At 58.7% G+C, this 26,344-nt stretch overlaps 2 long non-coding RNA genes across 32 annotated transcripts in view; both read right to left on the bottom strand.

Annotated features, from left to right (window-relative positions):
* Positions 1-180: 180 nt before the first annotated feature.
* LOC139829154 (uncharacterized) lies at positions 181-2,376 on the bottom strand. Its single transcript, XR_011741502.1, has 4 exons — positions 2,248-2,376; positions 1,407-1,481; positions 641-718; positions 181-551 (listed from the first exon to the last, which is right to left on the bottom strand). It is a non-coding gene; the product is annotated as an uncharacterized lncRNA (long non-coding RNA).
* Positions 2,377-3,524: 1,148 nt separating this feature from the next.
* The window catches only part of LOC139829146 (uncharacterized), a 40,770-nt gene continuing 17,950 nt past the window's right edge, over positions 3,525-26,344 (bottom strand). For 18 of the 31 annotated variants that reach the window (XR_011741455.1, XR_011741453.1, XR_011741467.1 and 15 more), the window contains 28 exons: positions 25,324-25,834; positions 24,492-24,566; positions 23,728-23,805; positions 23,531-23,638; positions 22,029-22,539; positions 21,195-21,269; positions 20,431-20,508; positions 20,234-20,341; positions 18,731-19,242; positions 17,896-17,970; positions 17,132-17,209; positions 16,935-17,042; positions 15,433-15,943; positions 14,601-14,675; positions 13,837-13,914; positions 13,640-13,747; positions 12,138-12,648; positions 11,305-11,379; positions 10,541-10,618; positions 10,344-10,451; positions 8,842-9,352; positions 8,010-8,084; positions 7,246-7,323; positions 7,049-7,156; positions 5,547-6,057; positions 4,226-4,788; positions 3,950-4,027; positions 3,525-3,860 (listed from right to left, as the gene is read on the bottom strand). This is a non-coding gene — a long non-coding RNA (uncharacterized lncRNA). The remainder of the gene's footprint in view (positions 3,861-3,949; positions 4,028-4,225; positions 4,789-5,546; positions 6,058-7,048; positions 7,157-7,245; positions 7,324-8,009; positions 8,085-8,841; positions 9,353-10,343; positions 10,452-10,540; positions 10,619-11,304; positions 11,380-12,137; positions 12,649-13,639; positions 13,748-13,836; positions 13,915-14,600; positions 14,676-15,432; positions 15,944-16,934; positions 17,043-17,131; positions 17,210-17,895; positions 17,971-18,730; positions 19,243-20,233; positions 20,342-20,430; positions 20,509-21,194; positions 21,270-22,028; positions 22,540-23,530; positions 23,639-23,727; positions 23,806-24,491; positions 24,567-25,323; positions 25,835-26,344) is intronic. The other 13 variants (XR_011741454.1, XR_011741465.1, XR_011741470.1 and 10 more) reach the window with 13 other exon arrangements.

Raw genomic sequence — 26,344 nt, 5'->3', positions numbered from 1 at the left:
TCCTGAAGTGCCAGTCCCCGAGACTGGATGGGCAGAGAGCAGAGCTGCCGACGCAGCCCTCAGCGACACCGTAAAACACAACTGACCAGAAACATCCAAGGCACGAGAACCGTCCACGCTTCCCGCTGCTGATACAAGAAAACCAGCACCCGACTGGCGCTACGCCAACCGGCCGCCGGCATTCCAGACCCCGGGATGGCACCCGAGATGCCTGTCGTGCCCCTCGAGCGCAACGAGACCCCAGGATCGTCTGACAGGCGCGAGGCAGGCTTCCCGAGCGACACGACAACAGGCACAGGCTGGAGCTGCCCTGCCCGGCACACGCTGGCATCGCTCTGTAAAGTCCCCAGGGTCTTTTAACCGCCCAAAGGGCACTGTTCCTGGATGGCTCTTTCCCTTATGAGAACTTCCAGCCCCTCCCGGCCCCTTCCCAGCCCTCGTGCCTCCACTTAGCTTTCAGAGCGCCCAGGGACCGAATCCATCTTCAACAGAGGGTAACGCCACGTGCGCTAACGGGGATCTGCCGGCATCGCCGGGTTCCTCTTCAGCATCTACAGCAACACGAGAAAACGCACGCTCACTAAGCCGTGCCAGCACACGGTATCGCGGGGTAAACGCCGACTCCTTCCGCAACGCCCACCTCCTGCTAAGATCCACGGCGTTCTGTTCGGCGGGTCGTGCCACGGGCGTAGTCAGAAACCCGCATCGCTCGTGACGCCTAAGACAGCGAGAAACGAAAGAACTGCAGCGCTTGGAACGAGTCCCCAGCCCCACGCTCCTCCTCGCCCCTACCCCGGCTCACCACAAACGCTCCTCCGAGCCCAAAGGGCCCAAAAGGAGCCTGCAAAACAAGGAGGAAACGCTGAACCGAGTCACCACGCAACACTGGGCTCCCCGGCTCCCACCGCCGCCTCACCTTCTCGGCTGCTGCTGGTCGGCGTGCGGCTTCGCCCCTCCGAGCTCGTCTGCGGCACCCGCAAAAACAAAGGCACCCGCTCGGACGCCGCCCGGAAGCGCAGCCCGCCCTCAGACGGGCCCGCCTCCCCCTCCCTTACCTGGGCCGCTCACCCCGCCTGGCCGCCCCTTGCTTTGGACTGCCACGCTGCCGACCACAAAGAGGTTCAGCTCCCGCCCGTAAAACACAACCTGACTAGGCTGGGCTTACGCAAACGGACTTGCGCTTCTTTGAGGAAACACATTCATTCTTAAGCGTAGCCTCTCCTCGGGGAAAAAAAACGCCCACTCCGAGCTCCCAAATGCTAGGGGGCCGCGGGGAAACCAGTGAAAGCCAAGACCGACAGCAGCAACGTCAAGTGGAATTTGGCTTAAATTCTGATCACGCACTTAAAAGCCTCTCTCAGTCCTACCAATGACTGGTCCTTTTCTGGAAGGACAAACTTCCTTACCTGAGCATCCTAAGTTGAAGACTCCACGGAACAGAACGTGGATTGAGCCACAGGACAACGTGCCGTCGATTTGCACTAACGGGGGGAAAAAAAACCTAGAAGTCAACCCCAAATTTAAAATTGCACGTGTCTTTTCCAAGCAGAATGAGCCTGCGATTCCACAACAAGGAGGGCAAAGAGCAGGTCAGCTTGTCAGAGAAAGACAGGGACAGGGAGCAAGACGAGGCGGACACAGAGAGAGGCAGAGAGAGGCAAAAGGGACGGAGAGGCAGGGCTAGAGGAAGGAGAGGCCAAAATGAGCGCTCCACCGCCTCCCCTCCCTCGCCCCGACCCCCGTTTCCCCGTTAACTCCCGGTGCCCGCCCCCGAGACACCACGGACGGGTACAGCTTTGCCAGGAGGCAGCTGTTCAAACGGGATTGAGTCGGCGCGCTCTGATTGGCTGCTTTCCGCCCCAGCGCGCCGTCCTCCTATTGGATGCTCCTTCCCGCGCTCCGCGCCCGGGTGCCCTCAGTCAGCGTCGGACCTGACTGAGGACTGCGCAATTCGGGCATGCGCCGTGCGGAGCCCTCGACGCCCGCCCCTCCGGCAACCTGATTGGCTGCCTACGCGCATCAAACTGCCATTCTCCCCGTCTAGCAGCCCTCCGCCCCTCCAGCCCTCGCGAGCGATCCGATTGGCCCGCTCTGCATCCTCGCTCGCCTTCTCGTCGCCCCTGCCGGGACCCCCCCCCCCCCCCCCCGCCACCCTTTGCCCGCGCGGGCTTCCAGCAGCCCGCGTTTAAAAGCAAACAACAAACCGCGCTGCTTTGCTTTACGCTGAAAAGCGGGGCGGATGCTTACCCACGGCAGAAAAAAACCTTCTATCCTGCATTGCCCTTCGGCGTTACAATTGCACGGCTATGAACTCGGTCGGGCTGAGGGGTGAAGCCAGAGACAACGGAAACTAAAGGAGCCCCCTAAGAAAGTAACAGTGAATGAGCAAGCGGCCGGACACGCGCGTGCAGAGCGCGCGGACAGTACATGCAGCATATCACGTTTATTGCATGGCACGTCTTACAACCAATCACATTGTTGCAAGGCACCTCGACAGGGCAGCCTTGGCATAAAGCTAGCCCCGCCCGACAACAAACTGAGCTCTGTGAACGTCACATTGGTGGGTGGGCAGGTTCCGTCTCTCGCGTGGTAAGGAACATTCAGTCCAATAGCAATAGCAGCGATTCAGTCCAAAAGCAGTAGCAATAGCTGAGTCTGGGGTCTTCTTGATTCTCAGCGGATCCTTTCCACGGACTCAGGCAGGTCCCTCACTTTGTGCAGTTGTGGAGATGGTTTTCAGTCACATTAACAATGTGGTCGCCTAAAAAGAAAAAAGAAATTGTTAAAATACTCGGTGAAAAAACAGCACACTACAGAAAACATTCGTCAACAATGGTCTTGGCTGGGAACGGTAAAACACCAGCGCAGGGACCGTCCACCCTCCTACCCGCGGCAACTCCATTCCAGATGATGGTAACAACCTAGGCATACACGACTTAGTATACATGAACAAATGAACCACGGATGCCTAGAGCTCAGTCCACCCACCCCTGACTCTACACCTCCGGGCAGAGCAGCTCCGAGCCAAACGTGCACATGTGCAGACAGACGCTCCACAGCGGGTTATAGACAACACGACGGCAACGGCACCAAAAAACGCTCCGCAACGACAAAGACACCGAAAGCAGACAGGGCACCGATCAAAGACATACAGGGAGGCAGGGGTGAGGCGAGAAGCCTCTACTACAACCCCACAACAAAACAGAGCCGATCATCTCGGCCCCTTATGAGACGGCGGCACTGGCGCAAACACACAGAGACAGCGCAAACCCAAGACGCTGCTGCAAGAACTAGTAACTTCTTCCCAGCATCCTGAAGTGCCAGTCCCCGAGACTGGATGGGCAGAGAGCAGAGCTGCCGACGCAGCCCTCAGCGACACCGTAAAACACAACTGACCAGAAACATCCAAGGCACGAGAACCGTCCACGCTTCCCGCTGCTGATACAAGAAAACCAGCACCCGACTGGCGCTACGCCAACCGGCGCCGGCATTCCAGACCCCGGGATGGCACCCTAGATGCCTGTCGTGCCCCTCGAGCGCAACGAGACCCCAGGATCGTCTGACAGGCGCGAGGCAGGCTTCCCGAGCGACACGACAACAGGCACAGGCTGGAGCTGCCCTGCCCGGCACACGCTGGCATCGCTCTGTAAAGTCCCCAGGGTCTTTTAACCGCCCAAAGGGCACTGTTCCTGGATGGCTCTTTCCCTTATGAGAACTTCCAGCCCCTCCCGGCCCCTTCCCAGCCCTCGTGCCTCCACTTAGCTTTCAGAGCGCCCAGGGACCGAATCCATCTTCAACAGAGGGTAACGCCACGTGCGCTAACGGGGATCTGCCGGCATCGCCGGGTTCCTCTTCAGCATCTACAGCAACACGAGAAAACGCACGCTCACTAAGCCGTGCCAGCACACGGTATCGCGGGGTAAACGCCGACTCCTTCCGCAACGCCCACCTCCTGCTAAGATCCACGGCGTTCTGTTCGGCGGGTCGTGCCACGGGCGTAGTCAGAAACCCGCATCGCTCGTGACGCCTAAGACAGCGAGAAACGAAAGAACTGCAGCGCTTGGAACGAGTCCCCAGCCCCACGCTCCTCCTCGCCCCTACCCCGGCTCACCACAAACGCTCCTCCGAGCCCAAAGGGCCCAAAAGGAGCCTGCAAAACAAGGAGGAAACGCTGAACCGAGTCACCACGCAACACTGGGCTCCCCGGCTCCCACCGCCGCCTCACCTTCTCGGCTGCTGCTGGTCGGCGTGCGGCTTCGCCCCTCCGAGCTCGTCTGCGGCACCCGCAAAAACAAAGGCACCCGCTCGGACGCCGCCCGGAAGCGCAGCCCGCCCTCAGACGGGCCCGCCTCCCCCTCCCTTACCTGGGCCGCTCACCCGCCTGGCCGCCCTTGCTTTGGACTGCCACGCTGCCGACCACAAAGAGGTTCAGCTCCCGCCCGTAAAACACAACCTGACTAGGCTGGGCTTACGCAAACGGACTTGCGCTTCTTTGAGGAAACACATTCATTCTTAAGCGTAGCCTCTCCTCGGGGAAAAAAAACGCCCACTCCGAGCTCCCAAACGCTAGGGGGCCGCGGGGAAACCAGTGAAAGCCAAGACCGACAGCAGCAACGTCAAGTGGAATTTGGCTTAAATTCTGATCACGCACTTAAAAGCCTCTCTCAGTCCTACCAATGACTGGTCCTTTTCTGGAAGGACAAACTTCCTTACCTGAGCATCCTAAGTTGAAGACTCCACGGAACAGAACGTGGATTGAGCCACAGGACAACGTGCCGTCGATTTGCACTAACGGGGGGAAAAAAACCTAGAAGTCAACCCCAAATTTAAAATTGCACGTGTCTTTTCCAAGCAGAATGAGCCTGCGATTCCACAAACAAGGAGGGCAAAGAGCAGGTCAGCTTGTCAGAGAAAGACAGGGACAGGGAGCAAGACGAGGCGACACAGAGAGAGGCAGAGAGAGGCAAAAGGGACGGAGAGGCAGGGCTAGAGGAAGGAGAGGCCAAAATGAGCGCTCCACCGCCTCCCCTCCCTCGCCCCGACCCCCGTTTCCCCGTTAACTCCCGGTGCCCGCCCCGAGACACCACGGACGGGTACAGCTTGCCAGGGAGGCAGCTGTTCAAACGGGATTGAGTCGGCGCGCTCTGATTGGCTGCTTTCCGCCCCAGCGCGCCGTCCTCCTATTGGATGCTCCTTCCCGCGCTCCGCGCCCGGGTGCCCTCAGTCAGCGTCGGACCTGACTGAGGACTGCGCAATTCGGGCATGCGCCGTGCGGAGCCCTCGACGCCCGCCCCTCCGGCAACCTGATTGGCTGCCTACGCGCATCAACTGCCATTCTCCCCGTCTAGCAGCCCTCCGCCCCTCCAGCCCTCGCGAGCGATCCGATTGGCCCGCTCTGCATCCTCGCTCGCCTTCTCGCCGCCCTGCCGGGACCCCCCCCCCCCCCCCGCCACCCTTTGCCCGCGCGGCTTCCAGCAGCCGCGTTTAAAAGCAAACAACAAACCGCGCTGCTTTGCTTTACGCTGAAAAGCGGGGCGGATGCTTACCCACGGCAGAAAAAAACCTTCTATCCTGCATTGCCCTTCGGCGTTACAATTGCACGGCTATGAACTCGGTCGGGCTGAGGGGTGAAGCCAGAGACAACGGAAACTAAAGGAGCCCCCTAAGAAAGTAACAGTGAATGAGCAAGCGCCGGACACGCGCGTGCAGAGCGCGCGGACAGTACATGCAGCATATCACGTTATTGCATGGCACGTCTTACAACCAATCACATTGTTGCAAGGCACCTCGACAGGGCAGCCTTGGCATAAAGCTAGCCCCGCCCGACAACAAACTGAGCTCTGTGAACGTCACATTGGTGGGTGGCAGGTTCCGTCTCTCGCGTGGTAAGGAACATTCAGTCCAATAGCAATAGCAGCGATTCAGTCCAAAAGCAGTAGCAATAGCTGAGTCTGGGGTCTTCTTGATTCTCAGCGGATCCTTTCCACGGACCTCAGGCAGGTCCTCACTTTGTGCAGTTGTGGAGATGGTTTTCAGTCACATTAACAATGTGGTCGCCTAAAAAGAAAAAAGAAATTGTTAAAATACTCGGTGAAAAAACAGCACACTACAGAAAACATTCGTCAACAATGGTCTTGGCTGGGAACGGTAAAACACCAGCGCAGGGACCGTCCACCCTCCTACCCGCGGCAACTCCATTCCAGATGATGGTAACAACCTAGGCATACACGACTTAGTATACATGAACAAATGAACCACGGATGCCTAGAGCTCAGTCCACCCACCCCTGACTCTACACCTCCGGGCAGAGCAGCTCCGAGCCAAACGTGCACATGTGCAGACAGACGCTCCACAGCGGGTTATAGACAACACGACGGCAACGGCACCAAAAAACGCTCCGCAACGACAAAGACACCGAAAGCAGACAGGGCACCGATCAAAGACATACAGGGAGGCAGGGGTGAGGCGAGAAGCCTCTACTACAACCCCACAACAAAACAGAGCCGATCATCTCGGCCCCTTATGAGACGGCGGCACTGGCGCAAACACACAGAGACAGCGCAAACCCAAGACGCTGCTGCAAGAACTAGTAACTTCTTCCCAGCATCCTGAAGTGCCAGTCCCCGAGACTGGATGGGCAGAGAGCAGAGCTGCCGACGCAGCCCTCAGCGACACCGTAAAACACAACTGACCAGAAACATCCAAGGCACGAGAACCGTCCACGCTTCCCGCTGCTGATACAAGAAAACCAGCACCCGACTGGCGCTACGCCAACCGGCGCCGGCATTCCAGACCCCGGGATGGCACCCGAGATGCCTGTCGTGCCCCTCGAGCGCAACGAGACCCCAGGATCGTCTGACAGGCGCGAGGCAGGCTTCCCGAGCGACACGACAACAGGCACAGGCTGGAGCTGCCCTGCCCGGCACACGCTGGCATCGCTCTGTAAAGTCCCCAGGGTCTTTTAACCGCCCAAAGGGCACTGTTCCTGGATGGCTCTTTCCCTTATGAGAACTTCCAGCCCCTCCCGGCCCCTTCCCAGCCCTCGTGCCTCCACTTAGCTTTCAGAGCGCCCAGGGACCGAATCCATCTTCAACAGAGGGTAACGCCACGTGCGCTAACGGGGATCTGCCGGCATCGCCGGGTTCCTCTTCAGCATCTACAGCAACACGAGAAAACGCACGCTCACTAAGCCGTGCCAGCACACGGTATCGCGGGGTAAACGCCGACTCCTTCCGCAACGCCCACCTCCTGCTAAGATCCACGGCGTTCTGTTCGGCGGGTCGTGCCACGGGCGTAGTCAGAAACCCGCATCGCTCGTGACGCCTAAGACAGCGAGAAACGAAAGAACTGCAGCGCTTGGAACGAGTCCCCAGCCCCACGCTCCTCCTCGCCCCTACCCCGGCTCACCACAAACGCTCCTCCGAGCCCAAAGGGCCCAAAAGGAGCCTGCAAAACAAGGAGGAAACGCTGAACCGAGTCACCACGCAACACTGGGCTCCCCGGCTCCCACCGCCGCCTCACCTTCTCGGCTGCTGCTGGTCGGCGTGCGGCTTCGCCCCTCCGAGCTCGTCTGCGGCACCCGCAAAAACAAAGGCACCCGCTCGGACGCCGCCCGGAAGCGCAGCCCGCCCTCAGACGGGCCCGCCTCCCCCTCCCTTACCTGGGCCGCTCACCCGCCTGGCCGCCCTTGCTTTGGACTGCCACGCTGCCGACCACAAAGAGGTTCAGCTCCCGCCCGTAAAACACAACCTGACTAGGCTGGGCTTACGCAAACGGACTTGCGCTTCTTTGAGGAAACACATTCATTCTTAAGCGTAGCCTCTCCTCGGGGAAAAAAAACGCCCACTCCGAGCTCCCAAACGCTAGGGGGCCGCGGGGAAACCAGTGAAAGCCAAGACCGACAGCAGCAACGTCAAGTGGAATTTGGCTTAAATTCTGATCACGCACTTAAAAGCCTCTCTCAGTCCTACCAATGACTGGTCCTTTTCTGGAAGGACAAACTTCCTTACCTGAGCATCCTAAGTTGAAGACTCCACGGAACAGAACGTGGATTGAGCCACAGGACAACGTGCCGTCGATTTGCACTAACGGGGGGAAAAAAACCTAGAAGTCAACCCCAAATTTAAAATTGCACGTGTCTTTTCCAAGCAGAATGAGCCTGCGATTCCACAAACAAGGAGGGCAAAGAGCAGGTCAGCTTGTCAGAGAAAGACAGGGACAGGGAGCAAGACGAGGCGACACAGAGAGAGGCAGAGAGAGGCAAAAGGGACGGAGAGGCAGGGCTAGAGGAAGGAGAGGCCAAAATGAGCGCTCCACCGCCTCCCCTCCCTCGCCCCGACCCCCGTTTCCCCGTTAACTCCCGGTGCCCGCCCCGAGACACCACGGACGGGTACAGCTTGCCAGGGAGGCAGCTGTTCAAACGGGATTGAGTCGGCGCGCTCTGATTGGCTGCTTTCCGCCCCAGCGCGCCGTCCTCCTATTGGATGCTCCTTCCCGCGCTCCGCGCCCGGGTGCCCTCAGTCAGCGTCGGACCTGACTGAGGACTGCGCAATTCGGGCATGCGCCGTGCGGAGCCCTCGACGCCCGCCCCTCCGGCAACCTGATTGGCTGCCTACGCGCATCAACTGCCATTCTCCCCGTCTAGCAGCCCTCCGCCCCTCCAGCCCTCGCGAGCGATCCGATTGGCCCGCTCTGCATCCTCGCTCGCCTTCTCGCCGCCCTGCCGGGACCCGCCCCCCCCCCCGCCACCCTTTGCCCGCGCGGCTTCCAGCAGCCGCGTTTAAAAGCAAACAACAAACCGCGCTGCTTTGCTTTACGCTGAAAAGCGGGGCGGATGCTTACCCACGGCAGAAAAAAACCTTCTATCCTGCATTGCCCTTCGGCGTTACAATTGCACGGCTATGAACTCGGTCGGGCTGAGGGGTGAAGCCAGAGACAACGGAAACTAAAGGAGCCCCCTAAGAAAGTAACAGTGAATGAGCAAGCGCCGGACACGCGCGTGCAGAGCGCGCGGACAGTACATGCAGCATATCACGTTATTGCATGGCACGTCTTACAACCAATCACATTGTTGCAAGGCACCTCGACAGGGCAGCCTTGGCATAAAGCTAGCCCCGCCCGACAACAAACTGAGCTCTGTGAACGTCACATTGGTGGGTGGCAGGTTCCGTCTCTCGCGTGGTAAGGAACATTCAGTCCAATAGCAATAGCAGCGATTCAGTCCAAAAGCAGTAGCAATAGCTGAGTCTGGGGTCTTCTTGATTCTCAGCGGATCCTTTCCACGGACCTCAGGCAGGTCCTCACTTTGTGCAGTTGTGGAGATGGTTTTCAGTCACATTAACAATGTGGTCGCCTAAAAAGAAAAAAGAAATTGTTAAAATACTCGGTGAAAAAACAGCACACTACAGAAAACATTCGTCAACAATGGTCTTGGCTGGGAACGGTAAAACACCAGCGCAGGGACCGTCCACCCTCCTACCCGCGGCAACTCCATTCCAGATGATGGTAACAACCTAGGCATACACGACTTAGTATACATGAACAAATGAACCACGGATGCCTAGAGCTCAGTCCACCCACCCCTGACTCTACACCTCCGGGCAGAGCAGCTCCGAGCCAAACGTGCACATGTGCAGACAGACGCTCCACAGCGGGTTATAGACAACACGACGGCAACGGCACCAAAAAACGCTCCGCAACGACAAAGACACCGAAAGCAGACAGGGCACCGATCAAAGACATACAGGGAGGCAGGGGTGAGGCGAGAAGCCTCTACTACAACCCCACAACAAAACAGAGCCGATCATCTCGGCCCCTTATGAGACGGCGGCACTGGCGCAAACACACAGAGACAGCGCAAACCCAAGACGCTGCTGCAAGAACTAGTAACTTCTTCCCAGCATCCTGAAGTGCCAGTCCCCGAGACTGGATGGGCAGAGAGCAGAGCTGCCGACGCAGCCCTCAGCGACACCGTAAAACACAACTGACCAGAAACATCCAAGGCACGAGAACCGTCCACGCTTCCCGCTGCTGATACAAGAAAACCAGCACCCGACTGGCGCTACGCCAACCGGCGCCGGCATTCCAGACCCCGGGATGGCACCCGAGATGCCTGTCGTGCCCCTCGAGCGCAACGAGACCCCAGGATCGTCTGACAGGCGCGAGGCAGGCTTCCCGAGCGACACGACAACAGGCACAGGCTGGAGCTGCCCTGCCCGGCACACGCTGGCATCGCTCTGTAAAGTCCCCAGGGTCTTTTAACCGCCCAAAGGGCACTGTTCCTGGATGGCTCTTTCCCTTATGAGAACTTCCAGCCCCTCCCGGCCCCTTCCCAGCCCTCGTGCCTCCACTTAGCTTTCAGAGCGCCCAGGGACCGAATCCATCTTCAACAGAGGGTAACGCCACGTGCGCTAACGGGGATCTGCCGGCATCGCCGGGTTCCTCTTCAGCATCTACAGCAACACGAGAAAACGCACGCTCACTAAGCCGTGCCAGCACACGGTATCGCGGGGTAAACGCCGACTCCTTCCGCAACGCCCACCTCCTGCTAAGATCCACGGCGTTCTGTTCGGCGGGTCGTGCCACGGGCGTAGTCAGAAACCCGCATCGCTCGTGACGCCTAAGACAGCGAGAAACGAAAGAACTGCAGCGCTTGGAACGAGTCCCCAGCCCCACGCTCCTCCTCGCCCCTACCCCGGCTCACCACAAACGCTCCTCCGAGCCCAAAGGGCCCAAAAGGAGCCTGCAAAACAAGGAGGAAACGCTGAACCGAGTCACCACGCAACACTGGGCTCCCCGGCTCCCACCGCCGCCTCACCTTCTCGGCTGCTGCTGGTCGGCGTGCGGCTTCGCCCCTCCGAGCTCGTCTGCGGCACCCGCAAAAACAAAGGCACCCGCTCGGACGCCGCCCGGAAGCGCAGCCCGCCCTCAGACGGGCCCGCCTCCCCCTCCCTTACCTGGGCCGCTCACCCGCCTGGCCGCCCTTGCTTTGGACTGCCACGCTGCCGACCACAAAGAGGTTCAGCTCCCGCCCGTAAAACACAACCTGACTAGGCTGGGCTTACGCAAACGGACTTGCGCTTCTTTGAGGAAACACATTCATTCTTAAGCGTAGCCTCTCCTCGGGGAAAAAAAACGCCCACTCCGAGCTCCCAAACGCTAGGGGGCCGCGGGGAAACCAGTGAAAGCCAAGACCGACAGCAGCAACGTCAAGTGGAATTTGGCTTAAATTCTGATCACGCACTTAAAAGCCTCTCTCAGTCCTACCAATGACTGGTCCTTTTCTGGAAGGACAAACTTCCTTACCTGAGCATCCTAAGTTGAAGACTCCACGGAACAGAACGTGGATTGAGCCACAGGACAACGTGCCGTCGATTTGCACTAACGGGGGGAAAAAAACCTAGAAGTCAACCCCAAATTTAAAATTGCACGTGTCTTTTCCAAGCAGAATGAGCCTGCGATTCCACAAACAAGGAGGGCAAAGAGCAGGTCAGCTTGTCAGAGAAAGACAGGGACAGGGAGCAAGACGAGGCGACACAGAGAGAGGCAGAGAGAGGCAAAAGGGACGGAGAGGCAGGGCTAGAGGAAGGAGAGGCCAAAATGAGCGCTCCACCGCCTCCCCTCCCTCGCCCCGACCCCCGTTTCCCCGTTAACTCCCGGTGCCCGCCCCGAGACACCACGGACGGGTACAGCTTGCCAGGGAGGCAGCTGTTCAAACGGGATTGAGTCGGCGCGCTCTGATTGGCTGCTTTCCGCCCCAGCGCGCCGTCCTCCTATTGGATGCTCCTTCCCGCGCTCCGCGCCCGGGTGCCCTCAGTCAGCGTCGGACCTGACTGAGGACTGCGCAATTCGGGCATGCGCCGTGCGGAGCCCTCGACGCCCGCCCCTCCGGCAACCTGATTGGCTGCCTACGCGCATCAACTGCCATTCTCCCCGTCTAGCAGCCCTCCGCCCCTCCAGCCCTCGCGAGCGATCCGATTGGCCCGCTCTGCATCCTCGCTCGCCTTCTCGCCGCCCTGCCGGGACCCCCCCCCCCCCCCCGCCACCCTTTGCCCGCGCGGCTTCCAGCAGCCGCGTTTAAAAGCAAACAACAAACCGCGCTGCTTTGCTTTACGCTGAAAAGCGGGGCGGATGCTTACCCACGGCAGAAAAAAACCTTCTATCCTGCATTGCCCTTCGGCGTTACAATTGCACGGCTATGAACTCGGTCGGGCTGAGGGGTGAAGCCAGAGACAACGGAAACTAAAGGAGCCCCCTAAGAAAGTAACAGTGAATGAGCAAGCGCCGGACACGCGCGTGCAGAGCGCGCGGACAGTACATGCAGCATATCACGTTATTGCATGGCACGTCTTACAACCAATCACATTGTTGCAAGGCACCTCGACAGGGCAGCCTTGGCATAAAGCTAGCCCCGCCCGACAACAAACTGAGCTCTGTGAACGTCACATTGGTGGGTGGCAGGTTCCGTCTCTCGCGTGGTAAGGAACATTCAGTCCAATAGCAATAGCAGCGATTCAGTCCAAAAGCAGTAGCAATAGCTGAGTCTGGGGTCTTCTTGATTCTCAGCGGATCCTTTCCACGGACCTCAGGCAGGTCCTCACTTTGTGCAGTTGTGGAGATGGTTTTCAGTCACATTAACAATGTGGTCGCCTAAAAAGAAAAAAGAAATTGTTAAAATACTCGGTGAAAAAACAGCACACTACAGAAAACATTCGTCAACAATGGTCTTGGCTGGGAACGGTAAAACACCAGCGCAGGGACCGTCCACCCTCCTACCCGCGGCAACTCCATTCCAGATGATGGTAACAACCTAGGCATACACGACTTAGTATACATGAACAAATGAACCACGGATGCCTAGAGCTCAGTCCACCCACCCCTGACTCTACACCTCCGGGCAGAGCAGCTCCGAGCCAAACGTGCACATGTGCAGACAGACGCTCCACAGCGGGTTATAGACAACACGACGGCAACGGCACCAAAAAACGCTCCGCAACGACAAAGACACCGAAAGCAGACAGGGCACCGATCAAAGACATACAGGGAGGCAGGGGTGAGGCGAGAAGCCTCTACTACAACCCCACAACAAAACAGAGCCGATCATCTCGGCCCCTTATGAGACGGCGGCACTGGCGCAAACACACAGAGACAGCGCAAACCCAAGACGCTGCTGCAAGAACTAGTAACTTCTTCCCAGCATCCTGAAGTGCCAGTCCCCGAGACTGGATGGGCAGAGAGCAGAGCTGCCGACGCAGCCCTCAGCGACACCGTAAAACACAACTGACCAGAAACATCCAAGGCACGAGAACCGTCCACGCTTCCCGCTGCTGATACAAGAAAACCAGCACCCGACTGGCGCTACGCCAACCGGCGCCGGCATTCCAGACCCCGGGATGGCACCCGAGATGCCTGTCGTGCCCCTCGAGCGCAACGAGACCCCAGGATCGTCTGACAGGCGCGAGGCAGGCTTCCCGAGCGACACGACAACAGGCACAGGCTGGAGCTGCCCTGCCCGGCACACGCTGGCATCGCTCTGTAAAGTCCCCAGGGTCTTTTAACCGCCCAAAGGGCACTGTTCCTGGATGGCTCTTTCCCTTATGAGAACTTCCAGCCCCTCCCGGCCCCTTCCCAGCCCTCGTGCCTCCACTTAGCTTTCAGAGCGCCCAGGGACCGAATCCATCTTCAACAGAGGGTAACGCCACGTGCGCTAACGGGGATCTGCCGGCATCGCCGGGTTCCTCTTCAGCATCTACAGCAACACGAGAAAACGCACGCTCACTAAGCCGTGCCAGCACACGGTATCGCGGGGTAAACGCCGACTCCTTCCGCAACGCCCACCTCCTGCTAAGATCCACGGCGTTCTGTTCGGCGGGTCGTGCCACGGGCGTAGTCAGAAACCCGCATCGCTCGTGACGCCTAAGACAGCGAGAAACGAAAGAACTGCAGCGCTTGGAACGAGTCCCCAGCCCCACGCTCCTCCTCGCCCCTACCCCGGCTCACCACAAACGCTCCTCCGAGCCCAAAGGGCCCAAAAGGAGCCTGCAAAACAAGGAGGAAACGCTGAACCGAGTCACCACGCAACACTGGGCTCCCCGGCTCCCACCGCCGCCTCACCTTCTCGGCTGCTGCTGGTCGGCGTGCGGCTTCGCCCCTCCGAGCTCGTCTGCGGCACCCGCAAAAACAAAGGCACCCGCTCGGACGCCGCCCGGAAGCGCAGCCCGCCCTCAGACGGGCCCGCCTCCCCCTCCCTTACCTGGGCCGCTCACCCGCCTGGCCGCCCTTGCTTTGGACTGCCACGCTGCCGACCACAAAGAGGTTCAGCTCCCGCCCGTAAAACACAACCTGACTAGGCTGGGCTTACGCAAACGGACTTGCGCTTCTTTGAGGAAACACATTCATTCTTAAGCGTAGCCTCTCCTCGGGGAAAAAAAACGCCCACTCCGAGCTCCCAAATGCTAGGGGGCCGCGGGGAAACCAGTGAAAGCCAAGACCGACAGCAGCAACGTCAAGTGGAATTTGGCTTAAATTCTGATCACGCACTTAAAAGCCTCTCTCAGTCCTACCAATGACTGGTCCTTTTCTGGAAGGACAAACTTCCTTACCTGAGCATCCTAAGTTGAAGACTCCACGGAACAGAACGTGGATTGAGCCACAGGACAACGTGCCGTCGATTTGCACTAACGGGGGGAAAAAAACCTAGAAGTCAACCCCAAATTTAAAATTGCACGTGTCTTTTCCAAGCAGAATGAGCCTGCGATTCCACAAACAAGGAGGGCAAAGAGCAGGTCAGCTTGTCAGAGAAAGACAGGGACAGGGAGCAAGACGAGGCGACACAGAGAGAGGCAGAGAGAGGCAAAAGGGACGGAGAGGCAGGGCTAGAGGAAGGAGAGGCCAAAATGAGCGCTCCACCGCCTCCCCTCCCTCGCCCCGACCCCCGTTTCCCCGTTAACTCCCGGTGCCCGCCCCGAGACACCACGGACGGGTACAGCTTGCCAGGGAGGCAGCTGTTCAAACGGGATTGAGTCGGCGCGCTCTGATTGGCTGCTTTCCGCCCCAGCGCGCCGTCCTCCTATTGGATGCTCCTTCCCGCGCTCCGCGCCCGGGTGCCCTCAGTCAGCGTCGGACCTGACTGAGGACTGCGCAATTCGGGCATGCGCCGTGCGGAGCCCTCGACGCCCGCCCCTCCGGCAACCTGATTGGCTGCCTACGCGCATCAACTGCCATTCTCCCCGTCTAGCAGCCCTCCGCCCCTCCAGCCCTCGCGAGCGATCCGATTGGCCCGCTCTGCATCCTCGCTCGCCTTCTCGCCGCCCTGCCGGGACCCCCCCCCCCCCCCGCCACCCTTTGCCCGCGCGGCTTCCAGCAGCCGCGTTTAAAAGCAAACAACAAACCGCGCTGCTTTGCTTTACGCTGAAAAGCGGGGCGGATGCTTACCCACGGCAGAAAAAAACCTTCTATCCTGCATTGCCCTTCGGCGTTACAATTGCACGGCTATGAACTCGGTCGGGCTGAGGGGTGAAGCCAGAGACAACGGAAACTAAAGGAGCCCCCTAAGAAAGTAACAGTGAATGAGCAAGCGCCGGACACGCGCGTGCAGAGCGCGCGGACAGTACATGCAGCATATCACGTTATTGCATGGCACGTCTTACAACCAATCACATTGTTGCAAGGCACCTCGACAGGGCAGCCTTGGCATAAAGCTAGCCCCGCCCGACAACAAACTGAGCTCTGTGAACGTCACATTGGTGGGTGGCAGGTTCCGTCTCTCGCGTGGTAAGGAACATTCAGTCCAATAGCAATAGCAGCGATTCAGTCCAAAAGCAGTAGCAATAGCTGAGTCTGGGGTCTTCTTGATTCTCAGCGGATCCTTTCCACGGACCTCAGGCAGGTCCTCACTTTGTGCAGTTGTGGAGATGGTTTTCAGTCACATTAACAATGTGGTCGCCTAAAAAGAAAAAAGAAATTGTTAAAATACTCGGTGAAAAAACAGCACACTACAGAAAACATTCGTCAACAATGGTCTTGGCTGGGAACGGTAAAACACCAGCGCAGGGACCGTCCACCCTCCTACCCGCGGCAACTCCATTCCAGATGATGGTAACAACCTAGGCATACACGACTTAGTATACATGAACAAATGAACCACGGATGCCTAGAGCTCAGTCCACCCACCCCTGACTCTACACCTCCGGGCAGAGCAGCTCCGAGCCAAACGTGCACATGTGCAGACAGACGCTCCACAGCGGGTTATAGACAACACGACGGCAACGGCACCAAAAAACGCTCCGCAACGACAAAGACACCGAAAGCAGACAGGGCACCGATCAAAGACATACAGGGAGGCAGGGGTGAGGCGAGAAGCCTCTACTACAACCCCACAACAAAACAGAGCCGATCATCTCGGCCCCTTATGAGACGGCGGCACTGGCGCAAACACACAGAGACAGCGCAAACCCAAGACGCTGCTGCAAGAACTAGTAACTTCTTCCCAGCATCCTGAAGTGCCAGTCCCCGAGACTGGATGGGCAGAGAGCAGAGCTGCCGACGCAGCCCTCAGCGACACCGTAAAACACAACTGACCAGAAACATCCAAGGCACGAGAACCGTCCACGCTTCCCGCTGCTGATACAAGAAAACCAGCACCCGACTGGCGCTACGCCAACCGGCGCCGGCATTCCAGACCCCGGGATGGCACCCGAGATGCCTGTCGTGCCCCTCGAGCGCAACGAGACCCCAGGATCGTCTGACAGGCGCGAGGCAGGCTTCCCGAGCGACACGACAACAGGCACAGGCTGGAGCTGCCCTGCCCGGCACACGCTGGCATCGCTCTGTAAAGTCCCCAGGGTCTTTTAACCGCCCAAAGGGCACTGTTCCTGGATGGCTCTTTCCCTTATGAGAACTTCCAGCCCCTCCCGGCCCCTTCCCAGCCCTCGTGCCTCCACTTAGCTTTCAGAGCGCCCAGGGACCGAATCCATCTTCAACAGAGGGTAACGCCACGTGCGCTAACGGGGATCTGCCGGCATCGCCGGGTTCCTCTTCAGCATCTACAGCAACACGAGAAAACGCACGCTCACTAAGCCGTGCCAGCACACGGTATCGCGGGGTAAACGCCGACTCCTTCCGCAACGCCCACCTCCTGCTAAGATCCACGGCGTTCTGTTCGGCGGGTCGTGCCACGGGCGTAGTCAGAAACCCGCATCGCTCGTGACGCCTAAGACAGCGAGAAACGAAAGAACTGCAGCGCTTGGAACGAGTCCCCAGCCCCACGCTCCTCCTCGCCCCTACCCCGGCTCACCACAAACGCTCCTCCGAGCCCAAAGGGCCCAAAAGGAGCCTGCAAAACAAGGAGGAAACGCTGAACCGAGTCACCACGCAACACTGGGCTCCCCGGCTCCCACCGCCGCCTCACCTTCTCGGCTGCTGCTGGTCGGCGTGCGGCTTCGCCCCTCCGAGCTCGTCTGCGGCACCCGCAAAAACAAAGGCACCCGCTCGGACGCCGCCCGGAAGCGCAGCCCGCCCTCAGACGGGCCCGCCTCCCCCTCCCTTACCTGGGCCGCTCACCCGCCTGGCCGCCCTTGCTTTGGACTGCCACGCTGCCGACCACAAAGAGGTTCAGCTCCCGCCCGTAAAACACAACCTGACTAGGCTGGGCTTACGCAAACGGACTTGCGCTTCTTTGAGGAAACACATTCATTCTTAAGCGTAGCCTCTCCTCGGGGAAAAAAAACGCCCACTCCGAGCTCCCAAATGCTAGGGGGCCGCGGGGAAACCAGTGAAAGCCAAGACCGACAGCAGCAACGTCAAGTGGAATTTGGCTTAAATTCTGATCACGCACTTAAAAGCCTCTCTCAGTCCTACCAATGACTGGTCCTTTTCTGGAAGGACAAACTTCCTTACCTGAGCATCCTAAGTTGAAGACTCCACGGAACAGAACGTGGATTGAGCCACAGGACAACGTGCCGTCGATTTGCACTAACGGGGGGAAAAAAACCTAGAAGTCAACCCCAAATTTAAAATTGCACGTGTCTTTTCCAAGCAGAATGAGCCTGCGATTCCACAAACAAGGAGGGCAAAGAGCAGGTCAGCTTGTCAGAGAAAGACAGGGACAGGGAGCAAGACGAGGCGACACAGAGAGAGGCAGAGAGAGGCAAAAGGGACGGAGAGGCAGGGCTAGAGGAAGGAGAGGCCAAAATGAGCGCTCCACCGCCTCCCCTCCCTCGCCCCGACCCCCGTTTCCCCGTTAACTCCCGGTGCCCGCCCCGAGACACCACGGACGGGTACAGCTTGCCAGGGAGGCAGCTGTTCAAACGGGATTGAGTCGGCGCGCTCTGATTGGCTGCTTTCCGCCCCAGCGCGCCGTCCTCCTATTGGATGCTCCTTCCCGCGCTCCGCGCCCGGGTGCCCTCAGTCAGCGTCGGACCTGACTGAGGACTGCGCAATTCGGGCATGCGCCGTGCGGAGCCCTCGACGCCCGCCCCTCCGGCAACCTGATTGGCTGCCTACGCGCATCAACTGCCATTCTCCCCGTCTAGCAGCCCTCCGCCCCTCCAGCCCTCGCGAGCGATCCGATTGGCCCGCTCTGCATCCTCGCTCGCCTTCTCGCCGCCCTGCCGGGACCCCCCCCCCCCCCCCCCGCCACCCTTTGCCCGCGCGGCTTCCAGCAGCCGCGTTTAAAAGCAAACAACAAACCGCGCTGCTTTGCTTTACGCTGAAAAGCGGGGCGGATGCTTACCCACGGCAGAAAAAAACCTTCTATCCTGCATTGCCCTTCGGCGTTACAATTGCACGGCTATGAACTCGGTCGGGCTGAGGGGTGAAGCCAGAGACAACGGAAACTAAAGGAGCCCCCTAAGAAAGTAACAGTGAATGAGCAAGCGCCGGACACGCGCGTGCAGAGCGCGCGGACAGTACATGCAGCATATCACGTTATTGCATGGCACGTCTTACAACCAATCACATTGTTGCAAGGCACCTCGACAGGGCAGCCTTGGCATAAAGCTAGCCCCGCCCGACAACAAACTGAGCTCTGTGAACGTCACATTGGTGGGTGGGCAGGTTCCGTCTCTCGCGTGGTAAGGAACATTCAGTCCAATAGCAATAGCAGCGATTCAGTCCAAAAGCAGTAGCAATAGCTGAGTCTGGGGTCTTCTTGATTCTCAGCGGATCCTTTCCACGGACCTCAGGCAGGTCCTCACTTTGTGCAGTTGTGGAGATGGTTTTCAGTCACATTAACAATGTGGTCGCCTAAAAAGAAAAAAGAAATTGTTAAAATACTCGGTGAAAAAACAGCACACTACAGAAAACATTCGTCAACAATGGTCTTGGCTGGGAACGGTAAAACACCAGCGCAGGGACCGTCCACCCTCCTACCCGCGGCAACTCCATTCCAGATGATGGTAACAACCTAGGCATACACGACTTAGTATACATGAACAAATGAACCACGGATGCCTAGAGCTCAGTCCACCCACCCCTGACTCTACACCTCCGGGCAGAGCAGCTCCGAGCCAAACGTGCACATGTGCAGACAGACGCTCCACAGCGGGTTATAGACAACACGACGGCAACGGCACCAAAAAACGCTCCGCAACGACAAAGACACCGAAAGCAGACAGGGCACCGATCAAAGACATACAGGGAGGCAGGGGTGAGGCGAGAAGCCTCTACTACAACCCCACAACAAAACAGAGCCGATCATCTCGGCCCCTTATGAGACGGCGGCACTGGCGCAAACACACAGAGACAGCGCAAACCCAAGACGCTGCTGCAAGAACTAGTAACTTCTTCCCAGCATCCTGAAGTGCCAGTCCCCGAGACTGGATGGGCAGAGAGCAGAGCTGCCGACGCAGCCCTCAGCGACACCGTAAAACACAACTGACCAGAAACATCCAAGGCACGAGAACCGTCCACGCTTCCCGCTGCTGATACAAGAAAACCAGCACCCGACTGGCGCTACGCCAACCGGCGCCGGCATTCCAGACCCCGGGATGGCACCCGAGATGCCTGTCGTGCCCCTCGAGCGCAACGAGACCCCAGGATCGTCTGACAGGCGCGAGGCAGGCTTCCCGAGCGACACGACAACAGGCACAGGCTGGAGCTGCCCTGCCCGGCACACGCTGGCATCGCTCTGTAAAGTCCCCAGGGTCTTTTAACCGCCCAAAGGGCACTGTTCCTGGATGGCTCTTTCCCTTATGAGAACTTCCAGCCCCTCCCGGCCCCTTCCCAGCCCTCGTGCCTCCACTTAGCTTTCAGAGCGCCCAGGGACCGAATCCATCTTCAACAGAGGGTAACGCCACGTGCGCTAACGGGGATCTGCCGGCATCGCCGGGTTCCTCTTCAGCATCTACAGCAACACGAGAAAACGCACGCTCACTAAGCCGTGCCAGCACACGGTATCGCGGGGTAAACGCCGACTCCTTCCGCAACGCCCACCTCCTGCTAAGATCCACGGCGTTCTGTTCGGCGGGTCGTGCCACGGGCGTAGTCAGAAACCCGCATCGCTCGTGACGCCTAAGACAGCGAGAAACGAAAGAACTGCAGCGCTTGGAACGAGTCCCCAGCCCCACGCTCCTCCTCGCCCCTACCCCGGCTCACCACAAACGCTCCTCCGAGCCCAAAGGGCCCAAAAGGAGCCTGCAAAACAAGGAGGAAACGCTGAACCGAGTCACCACGCAACACTGGGCTCCCCGGCTCCCACCGCCGCCTCACCTTCTCGGCTGCTGCTGGTCGGCGTGCGGCTTCGCCCCTCCGAGCTCGTCTGCGGCACCCGCAAAAACAAAGGCACCCGCTCGGACGCCGCCCGGAAGCGCAGCCCGCCCTCAGACGGGCCCGCCTCCCCCTCCCTTACCTGGGCCGCTCACCCGCCTGGCCGCCCTTGCTTTGGACTGCCACGCTGCCGACCACAAAGAGGTTCAGCTCCCGCCCGTAAAACACAACCTGACTAGGCTGGGCTTACGCAAACGGACTTGCGCTTCTTTGAGGAAACACATTCATTCTTAAGCGTAGCCTCTCCTCGGGGAAAAAAAACGCCCACTCCGAGCTCCCAAACGCTAGGGGGCCGCGGGGAAACCAGTGAAAGCCAAGACCGACAGCAGCAACGTCAAGTGGAATTTGGCTTAAATTCTGATCACGCACTTAAAAGCCTCTCTCAGTCCTACCAATGACTGGTCCTTTTCTGGAAGGACAAACTTCCTTACCTGAGCATCCTAAGTTGAAGACTCCACGGAACAGAACGTGGATTGAGCCACAGGACAACGTGCCGTCGATTTGCACTAACGGGGGGAAAAAAACCTAGAAGTCAACCCCAAATTTAAAATTGCACGTGTCTTTTCCAAGCAGAATGAGCCTGCGATTCCACAAACAAGGAGGGCAAAGAGCAGGTCAGCTTGTCAGAGAAAGACAGGGACAGGGAGCAAGACGAGGCGACACAGAGAGAGGCAGAGAGAGGCAAAAGGGACGGAGAGGCAGGGCTAGAGGAAGGAGAGGCCAAAATGAGCGCTCCACCGCCTCCCCTCCCTCGCCCCGACCCCCGTTTCCCCGTTAACTCCCGGTGCCCGCCCCGAGACACCACGGACGGGTACAGCTTGCCAGGGAGGCAGCTGTTCAAACGGGATTGAGTCGGCGCGCTCTGATTGGCTGCTTTCCGCCCCAGCGCGCCGTCCTCCTATTGGATGCTCCTTCCCGCGCTCCGCGCCCGGGTGCCCTCAGTCAGCGTCGGACCTGACTGAGGACTGCGCAATTCGGGCATGCGCCGTGCGGAGCCCTCGACGCCCGCCCCTCCGGCAACCTGATTGGCTGCCTACGCGCATCAACTGCCATTCTCCCCGTCTAGCAGCCCTCCGCCCCTCCAGCCCTCGCGAGCGATCCGATTGGCCCGCTCTGCATCCTCGCTCGCCTTCTCGCCGCCCTGCCGGGACCCCCCCCCCCCCCCCCGCCACCCTTTGCCCGCGCGGCTTCCAGCAGCCGCGTTTAAAAGCAAACAACAAACCGCGCTGCTTTGCTTTACGCTGAAAAGCGGGGCGGATGCTTACCCACGGCAGAAAAAAACCTTCTATCCTGCATTGCCCTTCGGCGTTACAATTGCACGGCTATGAACTCGGTCGGGCTGAGGGGTGAAGCCAGAGACAACGGAAACTAAAGGAGCCCCCTAAGAAAGTAACAGTGAATGAGCAAGCGCCGGACACGCGCGTGCAGAGCGCGCGGACAGTACATGCAGCATATCACGTTATTGCATGGCACGTCTTACAACCAATCACATTGTTGCAAGGCACCTCGACAGGGCAGCCTTGGCATAAAGCTAGCCCCGCCCGACAACAAACTGAGCTCTGTGAACGTCACATTGGTGGGTGGCAGGTTCCGTCTCTCGCGTGGTAAGGAACATTCAGTCCAATAGCAATAGCAGCGATTCAGTCCAAAAGCAGTAGCAATAGCTGAGTCTGGGGTCTTCTTGATTCTCAGCGGATCCTTTCCACGGACCTCAGGCAGGTCCTCACTTTGTGCAGTTGTGGAGATGGTTTTCAGTCACATTAACAATGTGGTCGCCTAAAAAGAAAAAAGAAATTGTTAAAATACTCGGTGAAAAAACAGCACACTACAGAAAACATTCGTCAACAATGGTCTTGGCTGGGAACGGTAAAACACCAGCGCAGGGACCGTCCACCCTCCTACCCGCGGCAACTCCATTCCAGATGATGGTAACAACCTAGGCATACACGACTTAGTATACATGAACAAATGAACCACGGATGCCTAGAGCTCAGTCCACCCACCCCTGACTCTACACCTCCGGGCAGAGCAGCTCCGAGCCAAACGTGCACATGTGCAGACAGACGCTCCACAGCGGGTTATAGACAACACGACGGCAACGGCACCAAAAAACGCTCCGCAACGACAAAGACACCGAAAGCAGACAGGGCACCGATCAAAGACATACAGGGAGGCAGGGGTGAGGCGAGAAGCCTCTACTACAACCCCACAACAAAACAGAGCCGATCATCTCGGCCCCTTATGAGACGGCGGCACTGGCGCAAACACACAGAGACAGCGCAAACCCAAGACGCTGCTGCAAGAACTAGTAACTTCTTCCCAGCATCCTGAAGTGCCAGTCCCCGAGACTGGATGGGCAGAGAGCAGAGCTGCCGACGCAGCCCTCAGCGACACCGTAAAACACAACTGACCAGAAACATCCAAGGCACGAGAACCGTCCACGCTTCCCGCTGCTGATACAAGAAAACCAGCACCCGACTGGCGCTACGCCAACCGGCGCCGGCATTCCAGACCCCGGGATGGCACCCGAGATGCCTGTCGTGCCCCTCGAGCGCAACGAGACCCCAGGATCGTCTGACAGGCGCGAGGCAGGCTTCCCGAGCGACACGACAACAGGCACAGGCTGGAGCTGCCCTGCCCGGCACACGCTGGCATCGCTCTGTAAAGTCCCCAGGGTCTTTTAACCGCCCAAAGGGCACTGTTCCTGGATGGCTCTTTCCCTTATGAGAACTTCCAGCCCCTCCCGGCCCCTTCCCAGCCCTCGTGCCTCCACTTAGCTTTCAGAGCGCCCAGGGACCGAATCCATCTTCAACAGAGGGTAACGCCACGTGCGCTAACGGGGATCTGCCGGCATCGCCGGGTTCCTCTTCAGCATCTACAGCAACACGAGAAAACGCACGCTCACTAAGCCGTGCCAGCACACGGTATCGCGGGGTAAACGCCGACTCCTTCCGCAACGCCCACCTCCTGCTAAGATCCACGGCGTTCTGTTCGGCGGGTCGTGCCACGGGCGTAGTCAGAAACCCGCATCGCTCGTGACGCCTAAGACAGCGAGAAACGAAAGAACTGCAGCGCTTGGAACGAGTCCCCAGCCCCACGCTCCTCCTCGCCCCTACCCCGGCTCACCACAAACGCTCCTCCGAGCCCAAAGGGCCCAAAAGGAGCCTGCAAAACAAGGAGGAAACGCTGAACCGAGTCACCACGCAACACTGGGCTCCCCGGCTCCCACCGCCGCCTCACCTTCTCGGCTGCTGCTGGTCGGCGTGCGGCTTCGCCCCTCCGAGCTCGTCTGCGGCACCCGCAAAAACAAAGGCACCCGCTCGGACGCCGCCCGGAAGCGCAGCCCGCCCTCAGACGGGCCCGCCTCCCCCTCCCTTACCTGGGCCGCTCACCCGCCTGGCCGCCCTTGCTTTGGACTGCCACGCTGCCGACCACAAAGAGGTTCAGCTCCCGCCCGTAAAACACAACCTGACTAGGCTGGGCTTACGCAAACGGACTTGCGCTTCTTTGAGGAAACACATTCATTCTTAAGCGTAGCCTCTCCTCGGGGAAAAAAAACGCCCACTCCGAGCTCCCAAACGCTAGGGGGCCGCGGGGAAACCAGTGAAAGCCAAGACCGACAGCAGCAACGTCAAGTGGAATTTGGCTTAAATTCTGATCACGCACTTAAAAGCCTCTCTCAGTCCTACCAATGACTGGTCCTTTTCTGGAAGGACAAACTTCCTTACCTGAGCATCCTAAGTTGAAGACTCCACGGAACAGAACGTGGATTGAGCCACAGGACAACGTGCCGTCGATTTGCACTAACGGGGGGAAAAAAACCTAGAAGTCAACCCCAAATTTAAAATTGCACGTGTCTTTTCCAAGCAGAATGAGCCTGCGATTCCACAAACAAGGAGGGCAAAGAGCAGGTCAGCTTGTCAGAGAAAGACAGGGACAGGGAGCAAGACGAGGCGACACAGAGAGAGGCAGAGAGAGGCAAAAGGGACGGAGAGGCAGGGCTAGAGGAAGGAGAGGCCAAAATGAGCGCTCCACCGCCTCCCCTCCCTCGCCCCGACCCCCGTTTCCCCGTTAACTCCCGGTGCCCGCCCCGAGACACCACGGACGGGTACAGCTTGCCAGGGAGGCAGCTGTTCAAACGGGATTGAGTCGGCGCGCTCTGATTGGCTGCTTTCCGCCCCAGCGCGCCGTCCTCCTATTGGATGCTCCTTCCCGCGCTCCGCGCCCGGGTGCCCTCAGTCAGCGTCGGACCTGACTGAGGACTGCGCAATTCGGGCATGCGCCGTGCGGAGCCCTCGACGCCCGCCCCTCCGGCAACCTGATTGGCTGCCTACGCGCATCAACTGCCATTCTCCCCGTCTAGCAGCCCTCCGCCCCTCCAGCCCTCGCGAGCGATCCGATTGGCCCGCTCTGCATCCTCGCTCGCCTTCTCGCCGCCCTGCCGGGACCCGCCCCCCCCCCCGCCACCCTTTGCCCGCGCGGCTTCCAGCAGCCGCGTTTAAAAGCAAACAACAAACCGCGCTGCTTTGCTTTACGCTGAAAAGCGGGGCGGATGCTTACCCACGGCAGAAAAAAACCTTCTATCCTGCATTGCCCTTCGGCGTTACAATTGCACGGCTATGAACTCGGTCGGGCTGAGGGGTGAAGCCAGAGACAACGGAAACTAAAGGAGCCCCCTAAGAAAGTAACAGTGAATGAGCAAGCGCCGGACACGCGCGTGCAGAGCGCGCGGACAGTACATGCAGCATATCACGTTATTGCATGGCACGTCTTACAACCAATCACATTGTTGCAAGGCACCTCGACAGGGCAGCCTTGGCATAAAGCTAGCCCCGCCCGACAACAAACTGAGCTCTGTGAACGTCACATTGGTGGGTGGCAGGTTCCGTCTCTCGCGTGGTAAGGAACATTCAGTCCAATAGCAATAGCAGCGATTCAGTCCAAAAGCAGTAGCAATAGCTGAGTCTGGGGTCTTCTTGATTCTCAGCGGATCCTTTCCACGGACCTCAGGCAGGTCCTCACTTTGTGCAGTTGTGGAGATGGTTTTCAGTCACATTAACAATGTGGTCGCCTAAAAAGAAAAAAGAAATTGTTAAAATACTCGGTGAAAAAACAGCACACTACAGAAAACATTCGTCAACAATGGTCTTGGCTGGGAACGGTAAAACACCAGCGCAGGGACCGTCCACCCTCCTACCCGCGGCAACTCCATTCCAGATGATGGTAACAACCTAGGCATACACGACTTAGTATACATGAACAAATGAACCACGGATGCCTAGAGCTCAGTCCACCCACCCCTGACTCTACACCTCCGGGCAGAGCAGCTCCGAGCCAAACGTGCACATGTGCAGACAGACGCTCCACAGCGGGTTATAGACAACACGACGGCAACGGCACCAAAAAACGCTCCGCAACGACAAAGACACCGAAAGCAGACAGGGCACCGATCAAAGACATACAGGGAGGCAGGGGTGAGGCGAGAAGCCTCTACTACAACCCCACAACAAAACAGAGCCGATCATCTCGGCCCCTTATGAGACGGCGGCACTGGCGCAAACACACAGAGACAGCGCAAACC

This window comes from Patagioenas fasciata, chromosome 15 (genome assembly GCF_037038585.1).
Source record: "Patagioenas fasciata isolate bPatFas1 chromosome 15, bPatFas1.hap1, whole genome shotgun sequence".
NCBI classification, from domain to species: domain Eukaryota; kingdom Metazoa; phylum Chordata; class Aves; order Columbiformes; family Columbidae; genus Patagioenas; species Patagioenas fasciata.
The sequence above is the reverse complement of the archived record's forward strand: the minus strand, read 5'-3'. Positions and strand labels throughout refer to the sequence as shown.